The sequence below is a fragment of the Cyprinus carpio genome, chromosome B11 (genome assembly GCF_018340385.1).
Source record: "Cyprinus carpio isolate SPL01 chromosome B11, ASM1834038v1, whole genome shotgun sequence".
Classification (NCBI taxonomy): domain Eukaryota; kingdom Metazoa; phylum Chordata; class Actinopteri; order Cypriniformes; family Cyprinidae; genus Cyprinus; species Cyprinus carpio.
Window position 1 is genome coordinate 12,009,116 of NC_056607.1, and position 16,831 is coordinate 12,025,946.

At 37.6% G+C, this 16,831-nt stretch overlaps 1 protein-coding gene across 1 annotated transcript in view; it reads right to left on the minus strand.

Annotated features, from left to right (window-relative positions):
* Window positions 1–16,831, minus strand: part of LOC109098308 (protein diaphanous homolog 3-like) — a 328,141-nt gene that overhangs the window by 46,568 nt on the left and 264,742 nt on the right.

The window sequence follows — 16,831 nt, forward strand, 5'->3', positions numbered from 1 at the left end:
GTCACCTTGCACCACACACTTATCAAACAAAAAACAATTCAACCTAATTCCCAGACGGTCCACCCACTCCCTCCCATTCTCTTAGCTACTGTCAACAGCCCTTTGCCTCTGAGAATCCGTGTCACTTCCTGTTTGTCTCAGCATCTCCGTACCGACCACTGGGGCTCCTGGCGGGGAAGTGGGCAGGAGCCATCAGAGGCGTAATGTATCTCCACGGAAACGCGAGGTGATTGATGGCTGAACCTGCTTACCTTGGTTAGCTGACTGACATCGACAGAGCAAGAGAGGCTTTTACTGACATTTGTCATAAATCAACTACAATTTCATCAGAGAGAGGGAAAACGAGAGATAGAGGGGCCTGTCATCTGAGCCATCTGTTATCACTCTACATTTCTCTCTCCATTCTGCTCCTCTTTCTTGACTCAAAAACACGCATACAAGGGGAACGTACTGATGTGTTCACTGGCAGATGTTGCATGATGTTGCATGGGTCATGATTCTATTGTTTCCTCTTCCTCCTCCTATAAAGTCGACAACAAGTCAAAATTAGGCCTATTTATTAGGGATGCATGGTATTATCGGAACGTTATCGGAATAGGCCGATAAAGGCTTAATGGCTGATGAGCCTTGCCGATAAGATGAATAGCTCACATGCGCTCAGGCTGTGATAGTTACAAGATCATGTCAGCACTGTGGTCATTCTTGAAGCAAACTTTTGCCTGAATGATGATTAGATTCACCTGCCTCCCCCGGGTCCTAATGCCCTTTCGGTAAGGGCTTTTATTTATTGAGGTAGAGCTGTAGGCCTACTTGTAATAAAACGAAAAGTAAAATACACAAATAACAAAGCTGTCATAAAATTATGAGTCTGTTTTGTTTCAAAGGTCAAAAGCTATAGCTTAAATGAATAAAAAGCACAAACATGACACTAGTAAATTAAATAATTCAATATATACAGACTTATTAATTAATATGTAATATATATTTTTTTCAAATGAATTATGAAAACTCAAATACAAGGAGCTCTAAAATACTTTTTAGAATGGTCTACAGATCTTTTGCTTCAGACCAGTGGTCACCAACCTTTTTAAGCCCAAGATCCCTGACCTCGGCCTTTATGAAAGACAAGATCTACCTATTGAAGAACTGATTAAAAAAGACATTCCAGATTGTACTTCCAACTTGAGGACTTTTATTTAGTATTTTATTTGGTGATGGCACTGATCATAGCCAATTCAGAATCAGATTTTCTTTTCTTTCTTTTTTTTAACTAGCAAAACTGATTCTGATACTGATTTTTTTTTAAGCAAATCGCAGTCGCGATCGATGGGTTTGCAACCACTGCTTTAGACCACGTTAAATCCACAAATAAAATGTTAAGGTTTTAACTGCATCGGTCTCAGAAAAAAAATAACAAAAACAAACAGCAGAAATGCATTGTATTGTAGTTATCTGCAAAGTTTCCAATGCGGTCTCATTAAAAAAAAAAAACTTTAATAATAGTTAAACGGTTAAGATTTTGCTCAAAACCAAAATAAAACAAATAAAGAATGTGTTAATTTTTGCAGGAGAAACTTGTTTTTTTTTTTCAAAACAAAAGGAAACATATCGGTATTGGCTATCGGCCAAAATAATTTGAAAAATATCAGCATATCGGATATCGGCAAAATTTTTTATATCATGTATCCCTACTATTTACTTACTAATATACATCCAATGTCATTTTGTGCACAATTTATCAGTTTTTCCAAAGACCATAAATGTTTGTCTTTGAAATTTTTCACATTTTTCCCCACATTGTTTTCACATAAATGCTGCTCTTAAAACTTGTTCTTTGAAAAATGAAGATTTGCCATTTCAGATAAAATAAAAAAGGTAAAATAATATATTAAAAATGTTCTACTTTTTTGTAGAAAAAATGAAATGTAATATTATATTTTAAATGTTTTATTTTTTTTTGTAGAAAATGTGAATGAAAAATGAACTTTTTCTCTGTATTTTTGTGATGGTGAATTAAAATCCCTTACTGTATAATTGTACAAGCACTCAATTCGATTTAATCTAACATAATTACCTTAGCAACTTCTGTTCCATGTTATCTGTATGCCTATTCAACTGCGAAGTAACTGCAATTTCGTTCTCTGTATGTAAGTACTGTACACACACGTGGAAATTGACAATAAGCATTACTTGAACTTGAAACTTGAGGAGAACTTGAACTTGAACTAATTGCACGATGCCCTGATAAATCATCTTTTCATCTCCTGTCTGGAAATTATTGTTCCTCCCTTGTTACAGCGGCAGTAGCTGCAGGATTCAGAGGATTAGACGCGAGAACGCCTGTCCCCCCCCCCCCCCACCCCCCTCTGCCTCATTCTCTATCCTCTCATCTTCCCTGAACAAAAGCGGATTTAAGCCATTAAAGGTGTGATAATCCTGAGAAGATGGGATGAGGGAGAAATAGATGCGAGAAGCACAGAGTGAGAGAGAGTGATTCCAGCTGTGTGGAGGTCCTGAAATCACACGTGAGGTGCTTGATGAACTCTTTAAAATTCAAACCACAGCCAAGGCCAAACAATCACCAGGCCCACATAGAAACTTGCATGTAAATAATCTATGAATATTGAATAGATATTATATTCTGTTAAGTTAGGTTCAGTGTTCATTCAGTGTGCACCTTGAACAAGAACAGTAAAAAAATCCTGTAATTGGCAAATACATAAAAATTGAGGTATGGCAACCCAACAGCTTTACACATGCTGTGGGTTACAGTCGGATAGACATGCATGTGTGTGTATTGAATAAATAAAAGCGATGGCAAATGTGCACTCAGGAGTGCATACTTCAATAGAAGCGGTGTGGGAAACTGTCACTGGCAACAGTGCATTCATGAGTGTTTTTCTAAAAGAGCAGTGATACAGCTGGCATATGAGAAATACAACTCTAATATCACTGTTTAAGCAGAACGGTGTGTGATTTCCTCAGGGCATCTCATGGCTGGGGCAGATTTTACACAGCTTTCTCTGTCTCACTTCTGCAATTTCTCATTCATTAGCCCGGCCAAACAAACACTAAAATGCAAAAATGCAAATGGAAAAAACACATGCACTAGCACACACAAACAAACCCCATTACCTCACAAAAGGCTAATTTAATTCGAAAATAGGAGTTAATGAACACCAACCTAATTGCCTTTTATCTTCATTAGATGAATGGAAAACGAACTGCGTGTTAAGGGTAAAAACTGCTGTTTTTCTGAATCTAGCACATGATTGCGTTTCGAGCTGGGAATTTAAAGCGGAGGGAAATAAAGAGAGAGAGAAAAATTCTTTGTTTCGAAACCCAGTGAGATGCCTACCCAGACAGCATTTAAGGTACAATTAGGTACACTTGGTAAAGGATGTGTGTTAGATGGACGTATAAATCCAATACATTTTGCAGAGCATGCCTGAAAGCAGTGGATATAAATGTTGATTATAATGTATCATATAATATATTGTAATGCTAATAGCAACAAGATAATGCCTACTGGAGTCGGTTGTGAGTTGAGTCCTGTTCGTTTCACTTGGAGTTGCTAACTAAATTAAGTGAGTGGGAAGCCAAGTAAATGCAAGAAATAAAACTGATTTATTAATTTCTCAAGACCAACTCAGTGGAATGTCAAGCTCTGTAATTATAACCTGATGTTTCCAGAAAGGAGTTGAGTCACTTGCCACTTGTGCGGGTGAATATGCAGCTCCTAGTGTTACCATCTTAACCAAGAAATTAACCAGAAATTATTCTGTACTCAATATTGAATGTTTGTCAGCTTTTACAATCAACAGCACTTTTACATTAAAATATGCGGAATTTGAATAAAATCATTTGCAAAATTGATAAATTAATTAAAAAAAAATCAAGAAACTGATTAATGAATTAAAAAACATAAAAAGTATATCAATCAATGATCAAAATGGATAAATAGACTATATATATATATATATATATATATATATATATATATATATATATATATATATATATATATATATATATATATAATACATGATTAATTATCAGTAAATAAATTTACCAAATTAAGAAACTTTATAAATAATGATTAATAAAGTTATTTTATTAGCTAGTTATTAGTAAGCTTATATTTAAATACAATATTACATTTGATTGCTTAATAAAATTATCTTAGCATGTGGACAAATAGTAAAAAAAAAAAGCGTATCAATCCATGAGTCGAACATGCCCACCAAAGCTTAATGAATTAATAAAAACAGAATAGTTATATTACTAAAATAGTATTAAGTTTACAAATATAAAAAAGGAATTGTAACTGTTTTAGTAATTGCTATTTTATTTTTATATTTAATACAAAATTACATTTTGAACTGTGTGATTAATTTCTCACTTTTTGATTTATATTACAGTAAAATTTAAGTAAAGAGATGGTGATTTATGCTATTGCTTTAGTAATTAATATTCAATATATTTAACATATAACTGATATTTTATATTTAAATACAATTTTACATTTTAATCTGTGAGTTTTTTTGTAAATTGATTTACAAATTTCTTATATCATTATTAAGTGTCAGACTTGGAATGTGTTTTTGGTGCGACAGACATGGTCACTGCTAAAGGTCCTTGTTATTACATGCTTTTACATATCAAGTTAGAGAAAACTCAGGACACATGGTGAACTATGCAGGAAAATGGTTTTTGGCACAAGAAAGAGCTGCAACATCAACAATAAAACTTGTGAAAACCACCCGTGACACCAGCGGCAGAAGTCAGAGTTTTACAGTCATGCTACAGACTTGCCTTGAAGAGTTCCATACGTGATGCTAGATGAGATGATGTTAATGAAGTCTAGCAGCTGAGTGGGCCCGACGGGATCCTTCTGCTCCCGATCAGAGAGGCAGGGCTGCTTAATTTATACCTTAGAGGGAGGTGATCACAGCACACGCTGCCCTAATGATCCCAACCCGTCTGGGGGAGCACGACTAGGACTAAGCCCCAGGGCGACGACGAGGGGTTGGCGATGGGATTAGGGGTCCATTGAAGGGGAGGGTATTTGTCCCATGGCCAAGCGCCGAGGGGTCAACCACCCACCAGATGCCCTGAGAATAATTTTGCTGAAGCAGAACTGGATCAATAGAAAGGGAGGAAGAAGTAGTCAAGGTGGGGACTAGGTGCGAGTCAGAGACATGGATCCTCTGAAAGCTTCCGATCCGGAATGTCATGGTCTGGATTTGGGGAAGAGCTTGAGGATGATATGCCAGTCAGGCTGAAGGAAGCTTTCATTATGTCACAAATACGTCTTGAGGATTTCTTCTACGCTTACCACCTAACAGCTTTATCAGAGCTTAAGCTCAACAGGCGCACTCCAACACTGGTCATACGGCGACAACCATCCACATCCACAAAGATCCACACCCTCTTTTCTCACTCTCTCTGGCACAAACAGCCTCGTTCGGCATTCAACATGTGTCTCCTCACGCAACCAATCCACTCATTCAGCCACTCTGTTGCCATGGCAACCACCCTAGCATTACGGTGGGACGTGTGCCAGACGGAACGCCCGCTCTGCATACCCCACCACAGATCAATCTCTTCTGTTACTGAGGAAGAAAGAGAAAAAGAGTGAACCAGAGAGGGAAAGCACAGGGATAATTTAACAAGGGCCATGATTAGTACCTTCCCAACCGCTTCAGGAGATCAAATCAGGATTTGATTTGCCTAAACAAATCTGAGCGTGCTTCGAAACCATTTTGAAAACTTTTGGCACCTGCTATCTGCTATCTTACACATAATTCCTAACTTATCTGTCATTTGGATGATCTACTGTATGTGGGTGATTTAGAGAGCATAGGGCGAGTGGAGGTCCGTTTAATACGGATGTGAACGTGCCAGTCATCCCTCCCTCACGCCATTGCAGGGAGAGAGATATCTTGTGTTGAGTGGTTATGGGAGGGGTTGGTCTGCATGGTGCTGTGAGATAAGGGGAGTGTAAAATTCAATTAACTGAAAAAAAGAAAAGAAAAGGAAAAAAACCCTGCATTCATTCACCCCCCCCACCCCCCGGTCCTTTATTTCTTCTCTCCCTGTTGTCTATGCATTTTGATTGTGCACCAAATTTGGACTTCCTGTACAATCTGTTCAAAGTAATAACAGTGATGTGAAAGAGAGAGAGAAAGAGCTCTGACAAGGTTGTTGTGTCCACCATGTATCGCCCAATGGAGCTCTCATATCTGCACCCTCTGGTATATACCACAATATACCTTCCCAAACTTGTCTATACTGTCTCCATTCAGGCCTCCAGACTAACATTTGAAAAGAGTGGCAAAGGTAGGGCCCTATGAAATACATTTCATTTTTTTCCCCTTTAAATTCAGTTTTATTTTTACCAAATTCTGTTTTCCATTAGTTTTCTAGATTCCATTTGAATCGTTTCATGAAATTTTAAGAATCAAAAGCACCTCTAAATAACTCATTTTATTAATATAATAAAAATTGTTTTAATAATAATTTATTAGAAGTAGCGGGAATACTGAGTTTTTGTTTGTATATGATATGACGATAGTTTTTCTCACAAGAAATGGTAAAATGCACATGAAGTGACTCTCAGAGCAGTTCTAACAATTATATTCATGTACACATGTATTGTGGCGGCAAAATCTGAAATTACCGTGAGCTTCAGCAAAGATTATAGAATACCCAAGACGTGTCACTCGTATAGTACTGAATGGGGAAAATGCACAATATGGCCGTTCAATCGCAGGAAGCCCCGCCTTCTGAATGTAAGAGCCCATTGCTAAACCGTCACTGCAGCTGCTGTTATAAGTCCCGGTTGCTATAGAAACAGTCAGCGTTCTGAGATGGGCTCTTAGGACTGCGCATGTGCACTGGCTGATCTAGCTTGAAAAATAAGCTTTTGATGTTTCCCCATTCAAAAAGACAGGTGTTGCACTTGCATGCCCAAGCGGCATTTCAAAGATGGCCGCTGAGTGACATGACTTGTCTTAGAAGGACTTTGGCTTCAGGCACTTCAGTGTGTAGTTAACGAAACCATGTGTCTGTGTCATTCATTAACAGAGACATGCAGAACATTGCAGGATTCATATTTAAATAGTCTTTTTAATATTCATAGACACTAGTCCATTCAGCATTTTTATTTACATGTAATTACATACTTTTTATTTATTAATCCAAAATTAAGCAAATTCCGTGACATTCATCGTTATATAATAAATTCCATTTTCATTAACAGATTCTGTGATTCAGTCTGCATTTTCCGCATCGCGGAAATCATAGGGCCCTAAACAGGTGCCAGCAAGCTTTACAGATGGTGGCACTAGCACCTAATTTGGTCATTTTTAATCATTTTCCATGTATGTCTCTCAGAGTGCACATTTGATAGAAGCTTGAGTTGACAGTAGCATGGTTATATAAAAAAATTAAATAAAAAAAAACAACCCTGGTTTTCTGAAAGTATAAATACAAATGCACAGAAATTGTGACAGCTTAATAATAATTTAAATCAAACAAACAAAAACAACCTGTTATTATATTCTGTTACTCCTTTAACATATTTAATACGTCCACACTTATAATCATAATAAAATTCAATATGAATCCCACATTTCTTCCACAATGTTACAATTAGTACTACTATAGTAACTCCATGGTAAGTATCGGCCATTTGCGGATTAAAAAGCCTTCTTACTGGTTCATTGTGCATAATGGTTTTCATGTCAGTGTTTTTGAGAATATCTGTGCTGTTTCATTTTGTTAAACTCATTTAAATCACATAAACATTTGTGGTTTGTATCAGTGATCTCGAAGGCTTCTCACTGGAAGTCCCAGCACTATTTAACAGCGAGTGAACACATTTGCTTTAAGCTCACGTTGCACTGCCTTTTGGGCCAAATTGCACAATTTAAACGAGTAGTACTGATTGTTCTGCTTTTGGTGGGTTTGCTGTTTAATGCTTCTCATACGCAGCAGAAATGGCAGTGCGTATTAGTTTATCATTTGTAGAGGTACCAGGTACCAGTAACAAAATTTAGTCACACTAAAAGAAAAAGATAAAAAAGTACAGGGTAGATGCAGTACTACATGCACCTTTCCATAGACTTCAATCTCTTTAGTCCCTTCTCTTTTGGAGTCAATTTCCTCCACTGACCAGTCTGAGCATCATCCCCCACTAACTTCCTCAAGAGGTATTCTCCATGTCCATCTCTCCTTCTTATCCACATCTGTACTGTCCTCTCTCTCTATCTATCTCTCCCGTTTGGAGCGTGAGGCTCCAGCGGATGGCCTATCAGTGCATCCTGCATTACAGCATTACACGCTGAGTCATTGTAAGGTTAGTATAGAGGAGAGGAGAGTAATCAGAGATTAGCCAGCCACCCACAGCTCAGTCTGCCCTCTGTCAGTGGGCTGATTAGGGTTCTTTCCCTCTCTAGCTGTCTCTTTGCACTCCGGCACCACCTGATTCCAATACTTTCAGCTGTTTGTCATGAGGAATAATCTGAGGGAAAGAGAGAGCATGCCCCAATGGTCAAACACAGCTTTAAAGAAAAGTCCACCCAAAAATGATTTACTCATCCCTCATATTGTTCCAAATCCATAACACAAAAAGAGAAAGTTTGCAATGTCCAAGCTGCACTTTTCCATACAATAAAATGGGTTGTGCTGTGTGTATAGGGTTGTATATTTTACAATCTGACTCCCTACAGAAATTATCACCACATTTTACACACATTTACAGACATCTTTCTACAAAGACATTGCCGTATGCGTCACTTGTTTTAAAAATAGACCGAACTGTTACTAATCTCACTTATGTGAAGATGTAATCGAGCTGTGTTTTACAAATGTTTGAAAACAGGCATTATCTGATACACTCCCAAATTAAATGAATTAGTCATAAATACTCATAAAAGCATGGCTATTTATAGCACGGCAAGTCGATATTAAAGCGATATTAAAAGCGCAATTACTGTGCTATTTGTGTTTTTAATGAATTACCTGAAATGCAGCTCTGAGAATAAATACACCAACATAATGCATAATGTTAATGTTTTAAAATGCCATTAGGGTTGGGTAGTAACTGATTACATGTCATTTGGATTACGTAATCAGATTCCAAAAATTAAAAACTTGTAATTAGGGTACATTACATTTTAAAATACTCATAATCAGACTACAGTTACTTTATGGATTACATGATTTCATATTATTTATGCAAAGACAGTAAATTATTCATAATTTATTCTCCCTAATTCTTCTATTTCCACTTTTAAAATTTCATACCATTCAGCTTTGACTACACTCACAAAGACACAGAAAATAACACAATAGTGTTCCTGTGGCTCAGTGGTGAAGCATTGCATTAGCTGCGCAAAAGGTTGTGTGTTCAATTCCCAGGGAACACACATACTCGTAAAAAAAATTGTGGGTTTTATTTATTTGTTATGAATGAAATGTAAGTTGATTTGGATAGTATTTTTTTTTATGTGTATAAATGTAAAACAAAATATACTGAATGGATATATTTTCAATATGCTATGTTTAACGGTAAGTTTAAAACAAGTAATCTAAAAAGAAGTCAGAATACATTGCCTAAAATAAGTAACCTAGATTGCGTTACTGACTACAGTTTTTCCACATGTAATCTGTAAGCAGTAATGCACTATAATTTGTAAGTAATCTACCCAGCACTGAATGCCATATTAACCATTATTGAATTAAACACCATTATTCGTCAGTCCACTCTTTCACATTGCTAGTTTCCATAGCCTCCTCTTTTGTTTGAGAAACTTTATCTTTGCTCACAAACTCTCCTTCACAAACACACAAATCTTCAGCCGGCAATGTGCGTACAAACTCACTTTACAGAGCCTGGTGAAGAGAGAACGGCTTTGATTTACAGGAAGTGCTGAGAGATGCAGCTAGTGTTCAGAAAGCAGCACAACAGCCCTGGAGAGATGGATGAGGGTTGAGAGAAAGAGAGAGAGAGAGAGAGAGAGAGAGAGAGAGAGAGAGAGAGAGAGAGAGAGAGAGAGAGAGAGAGAGAGCTGACAGAGGACACGCTGTGTTTGTCCGGCCCAGAGGAGTTTAATGGGATGAGATTTGATCTCACTCCGTATGACATTTTCACTATTTGTGAGATGCCAAAACACTGTATATTTTGCCACGCGAAAAGCAGCGGAAGAGGAGCGGTGCGTGTGTTCAGTCAATGTTCCTGAACAGACTCTTTTTGAATTAATCTTTCACTCTAATGAAACACAGAGGCCCCGTATGTGAGGTGCACATGATGTATGGCTCTAAAACACAGATAAATCAAGAGTTCTGACAGTCCAACTTTTAGAACAATGACACGAGGCATCAATTAGAGTAGAAAGAGAAGAACTCAAGTTGCTCTCAGACGTGCTGATTAAATATTGCTTTTCCTTCTCCCTTCTTTGGTTCTGTCACATCAGTACGAGAGAGAAGGAAAAATGAGTGCGCTATGGTGCACTTCACTGCTTTGATGGGGGTTTTAAATAAAATCCTGCATTTGTACGTGCTGCGCGGGCCTGATTCATCTTGATAAATCCATTTAAGAAATCAGGAGGTGTGAAAAAAGAGCTTTGTATTTATGTACTTTCGCAACAATGCTTGTGTTCGATAGCAAAGTAATGGGACTTTTTGGGATGCTAGATATTAAATGGGTGCAGTATGTGTCCTGGTAGCAAGCAGATGATTAAAAGAGCTTATAGGGCTTAAATTTCTTAATGTATGTACTGTTTACTAACAGCCTTGAGGCTATGTCTCACATCATCTATTTGAAAGTGCTGCAACAGCTTGCAGGCTCTCTGAACAAGTGCAAGCATATTGTATTGGGCGTTGATGAATGCCTTAAATCCAGAACGGACTGGGATAAGTTTGTATATTATCTCCATTTTCATCCGTACACTTTATTTTTCTCCTCCCCTGTAGGCTCTCAGGCCTGAGAGATGGGATGAGGCAGAAATGAGAGCGAGAGAGAGAGAGAGAGAGAGAGAGAGAATATATCACTAAACCTCTAGCCTGAAGCAAATTTTCTCCACATCAGCAGTGTGGCTCTCCAGAACAGCCTGACTGAGAGCATAAGCCATTTGATGCTATAAAAAGGATTTCATAATAGACATATTACCTAAAATAAAATCATTTGAGACATTTATTTTGTGTGTGCGTACTGAAAGATTCATAATGGGGGGTATAATTGGATTTTAAGGGGTGTACTGTAATTTACATTCTTTTTACTAAAGCCGTTTATAAGTGTTTGACTGTCAAAATCATTAGACTACATTTTATTTAAACCATGACACTGGTGAATTCTTAACTCAGATTCCATGTTTTACCATGTGCTTTTTTCAAATTTTATTCGCAAATAAATATTAATATTAATGAATTAATGAATAAATGAATGAATGGTGGGGAATCTTTTTTTTCTCAGTTTCTCTTTTCTCTCAGATCCAGCAATAGATGGAAACATGATTTTATGGGTGCTTTCACTCAGTTTAGTTCGGAACAGGGCACGGTTCAGGAAGTAAAGTAACCTGCACATGCATTTAAGCCAGTGACGACATCATTAGTTCAACAAAACACATAAGTGAGGATGATGGTGGTAATGATTTACTGTACCTTGGATATTAGCGAGCATGAGTATGCAGTCTAACTGTGCATAGTGAGCACATTCAGAGTGGCAAATGAATGACTCGCAATCAGCTGTCTTCTCAAAAGAGCTTGTATTAAGATAAACACAAATGCAACAGGGTTCGATAAAATCAAGTGAGTGTAAAACCAGACCAACGCTACGGGGATTACCAGGAACAATCGCACTCAGATTCAGACTGCAGCAAACGTGCCCAGTGTGCAAGTCCCCTATAAGCAACTGAATCTTTCATTCAAACAAACGTCATTCGAAAATTCTGAACTGGATCATTCAAACGTGTGAAAGTCATTACAAGTAATAAGTCATTCACTCAAATGATTCCTTCAAAAAATGAAAAGAAAGATAACAAACCACCACCACCACTGTGTGTAGCTTGTACATACAGAGTGGTTATGTTGTTCTTCACTGCTTATGCAATATTCCTTAAATATTACGTAATAGGACATAGTTGTTACACATGTGAATGCTCTCTTTCTCTCACAACACACAGGCACACACAAAACCTTGTTATTTTATATAAAAGAAATCAATTTTGAAGTAGTAATGACGACCATATATTTTAAGCAAGATGCTTAATTGACAAGTATTTTAGTGGCAAAATGTTGAAAAATGCATTAAACACATCCTGTATCTATGGTATACTATATGTGCTTTGCCTCATATCTACATCAACACCACAGATGTGCATAATTTTTAAATAATTCAAAGGTCCATCGTGAGTGTTTCCTAATTAACAGATCGGGTACAGAATTACGCATAAAATCAATCTTGTCTATCAAACGTGCTCATAAAACCTTTAGCAGTGGCGCATACTCCTCTGACTGCAAACCTTCCATTGGTTTCATTTACCAAGTGTAGAGTGACCTTTCCCAGCCAGCTATAAAATCAATTTCAGGCTCTAATTCAGAAATATGTTACATGATCATTGTTGGGTGGAATATTAATCAGTAGGCAGAGCATGGACCTAATAGCTCAGAAAAAGCAGGGTTTTCTAGCAGCATCTATGGCAGCAGGATGACAAAAGTATTGGTGCCTTTTCTGACATAAAGGAGAGTAGGGTAAGACATACCATCTCCCTTCATCTAGTGACCTTATATTAAAAAAAAAATTCCCTTCATATACAGCTACCTGCAGTTGAGAGATTCACATCACAACATTTTTAAAACTTATTATTATAATGCACTCTACAAATTTCTTCCAATATGATTCAGATGCTTGTGGTAAGCTGCGCTGGTTGCTTGAAGTCGTCCACATATTCTTCAAAATAGTCCATAACATGGTTAAAAAATAACATTGAAAATTCTCTTTTCAATAGATGCCAGACATCTGTGGCACATTTTACCCTACTCTCCTGACTCACCGGTACATTAAAGGTATGCTTGACCTGAGAAGCCAAGGCAAGAGTTACCTGTAAAAGCTACAACTGTATTTCTTGAATCAATTTCGATGTGGATTCAAAGTACTCCATGTGGTCAAAATAAATAAATCCATCATTTCTGAAGCCCAAGCCCCCTTAAGAGCCATACCGCTCCCTCAATTCATTCACTCGTCCTCTCTCTGTCGAAAGTCTTATCCTAACCCTGGTCACTCAAGTCATAAAGCATCTTTATCTTCATCCTAAGGAGGGATGTGGGGTTCAGGTCACACTTAAAGGCTTTAAGTGTTGCCTCAGGCTCATATGAAGAGAGAGAAAGAGAGAGAAAGAGGGAGAGAGGGACGAGAGATTCCTTAGAGGCTCCTAAAATGAGTCGGAGAGCTTTTACCCCTCAATCTTGACCACAGCACACATTTTGGATGTGTGTAGTTCACAAAAAAGGCAGTGTAAGGATCCATGAGTGTGTGTTCTGACCTCAGCATTTACACCTCTGTGTCCAAGAGAGTAATAGACGGCCAAAGGCATAAGTCTAGGGACCTGAATCTCCATAGATTACTCGATTTGAGAAAGCCAGACTCTTAAAGCGGCTGCCCGCCCATGTAAAGGGAATCTCCCAAAAGCCTTGCAGGAAAATGCAATCTCAAGTCTCATTGCTCGGGCCTGCTTCTGACAATTCCGACTGGCTTACGCTCACACACACACACACACACACACACACACACACACACACACACACACACACACACACACACACACACACATGGTTAAAATATGCTACACACACACACACACACACACATGCTCTTCCCAATGCTCTAGTGTGTCCAGTTTATTTTTTGTGGCTAATTACGGTGTCTCCAGTTGCAGATGTGTCTGATTTTAATTCACTTTGCTGCTCCGCTGGAGTGTGAAACACTAAAGCCCTGGAGATCAATTACTGAGGGGTATTTACACTGTGCAGTGGCAGAGGGGACCGGGACGGGGCTGACATACTCCGGCATGTGTTCGGTCGCTAAGCCACTGGTCTTTTTCCACTGCACTCATTACACTGTCAATCAGCTAACAGTCAAAAACATATTGCAGAGACAGAATATCTCATTCAGATTTATATCCACTTGCCATGAAAGAAGGGAACCAACTCATCAATACACAGATATTAAGGTTGCCTATACTGTATAAATAAATGAGGCTGCCTGCCACACAAACACAATGTCTCCTATTTGATTATTTACACAGACAAACTCTGTGTAAATAATAAGCTCTAAAGTCAACATTAAGTCAAAATGGACCTTGTTTGTTTACTTAAATACACTTTTGTGGTCTTATTGTGAATAATTAATCAGTGTATATTACTATGAAGATATACATGTTTTTGTGAACTTTTAAATAATAAATATAACTTGCTCTGCCTCTGAAATGACTTTCAGCTGAGGTCACCAAGGCTATGTGAAAAATTATACTAACAAATAGCCAAATTTAGCTTTACAGTCATTGTTTAGGGCCACTTTAAAGGTCATGCAGCCTTTGTAAAATATTGATAATTACTTCAATAAAGGTTACAGCAATAAAAGCAAAGAATTATAGATTTTAGAAAGAAGAGTTACGAATGGGATACGTGGAGATGCTCTGGAGTGTCAAATTGAAAAAAAAAATAAAAAGATAAATGGCCACTATAAAAAAAAAAAAAAGTATATAATAGATGATGGAAACAAATGTAAAATAAAACATTCAAAACTAAAATCTAATTTTAAAAGCTATAAGCAAATTTAAGCATCACAAAACTATGATGTACAGTATTTTTTTTTAAATAAAGATTAGATTTAAGTGAACGTTAGGTGTCGCAAACGTAATCTAAATGTAAAAAGAAGGAAAATGAGCACAATTCAAATTCCAATACATGTAAATATATATGTAATTAAATAGTCAGAGACACCACATTTAAAGTCTGCATAGAATTAAAATGGACCCTTTTTTATTTTCTTAATTCATGTTCTTGTTGTTATTGTGCACATTGCTCTAAAAAAAATAAAGCAATTGAAATTAAAAAATTAATTAAATAAATAAATAAATAAATAAATAATTAAAACTCATACAAAAATATTGTCTGATAACTGATATGATATACCATATATCCCTAGTCCAAACAGTTTTCAATGAATAAAATCAAACCCTAGATTTTTTTTTTATTTATTTATTTTTTTTTTATCAAGAAATGTGAAACTAAAATACTTTGCAAAGGCCATTCCAGGTTCACTGTAAGTCTGAATATATAAATAAAGGGTCCCACACAAACACACTATATCTCCTACATGACATAACTCTCCAGAGACAGACAAGCTCATCACCCACCTCAGTATAAGTAAAGCGATACAGTTATGCTGGGAGGCACCAAGAGGACAAAGTGTGTGCAACATGAGACACTTTAGAGTTTTATTTAAAAAGCAGATGGCACAGCTGAAATGAAGATGAATGGGAATGAAGCCTGGTGTGTGATGAGAACTAATTAGCCAGGCCAACAGAGGGGCTTACTGAACTGCAGAGGCCTGCATGAACATACACAAGCCTGGGGCTCCATTAGTCAGCCTTGCCTGGAATAAAACACAGGGACAAGGGCAACAGTGCCCTGCCCTGTAGCCAGACTCCCACATGCCTTCCAATGCCTCAGAGGACCACGGGAGGGGAGGGCGGCACACTCGATATCCCAGAATGCCCTGTGTCCTTCATTACTTTTTGCTGAGAGACATATGAGGGGAGTTAATGTGAGCTGCGGCAGTCTTTCTTATGATGGATCGCGCATATGCACACATATTTCTATCTGTCTATTCACTCTCTCTTTTCTGCGCACAATCTAATTTGAGATAAGTCATAAGAGAACACTAGTGGGAGCAAGAGCAGACTTTATCAGTGCTCTGGGTGGGTGTGGGAGGAGATCTAGGAGTAATTGTATTCCTGTATGCTTGCAGGGACTCCTATTAAACCCAATAACTGCTAATGGGGTTACAGCTTAATTTTTTAAGTGCCTCGATAATGATTATGAATTAACCTTTGACAAGACAGTCACATCTGTTTGTTTTATGCTGCTGATGCATAATAGAATGATCACTACTGTACGTAACACTGGCAAACTGAAGATCTGGGAGGTGGGACAGTTGTAAACATAAACCTTTAACATCATAGCACCTTTTCATTGCACAAAAGGCTCTTTCTTGTTTTTGTTTTTTTTTTTAGAACCCAAAATGGTTCTTCTATGTCACTGCTGTGAAAGCCTCCTTTTGGAACCTTTATTTTTTAAGAGCATAGGAACACAAAAACAAGCACAGAAGAAAGTTTGCTACAAGCTTTTCAGAGTCCCACTACACATCAGCTGATGAACGCTGATACCATTCATTACAGAAAAACTGGATTGTTACATTAACGCTTGTCATGTCAAAAAGAACGGCTCATCAGAGCGCAACATGTTGCAATTTAGAGACGGCTATGTCAATAGACAATAGCGGAAAAGCTTTTTCAGCAAAAAAACATTCCCACTATTTCTGGCAATTCAGTTTTGCCGGAAATGTGGCATTTTCCGACTCACAGCAAGTTTCTGGATGACACATTTACACCTGGCTGTAACAGCAGCTAAAGCGAGCGCATGACATTGATTATAACCCTGCTGACTCTGACACTTACATCAACTGTCCAATCACAACCAGACATGAGCTGTGAGCTGTAAGCAGCACGCTTGACTGAAATGAGACAGAACACAATGTACAACC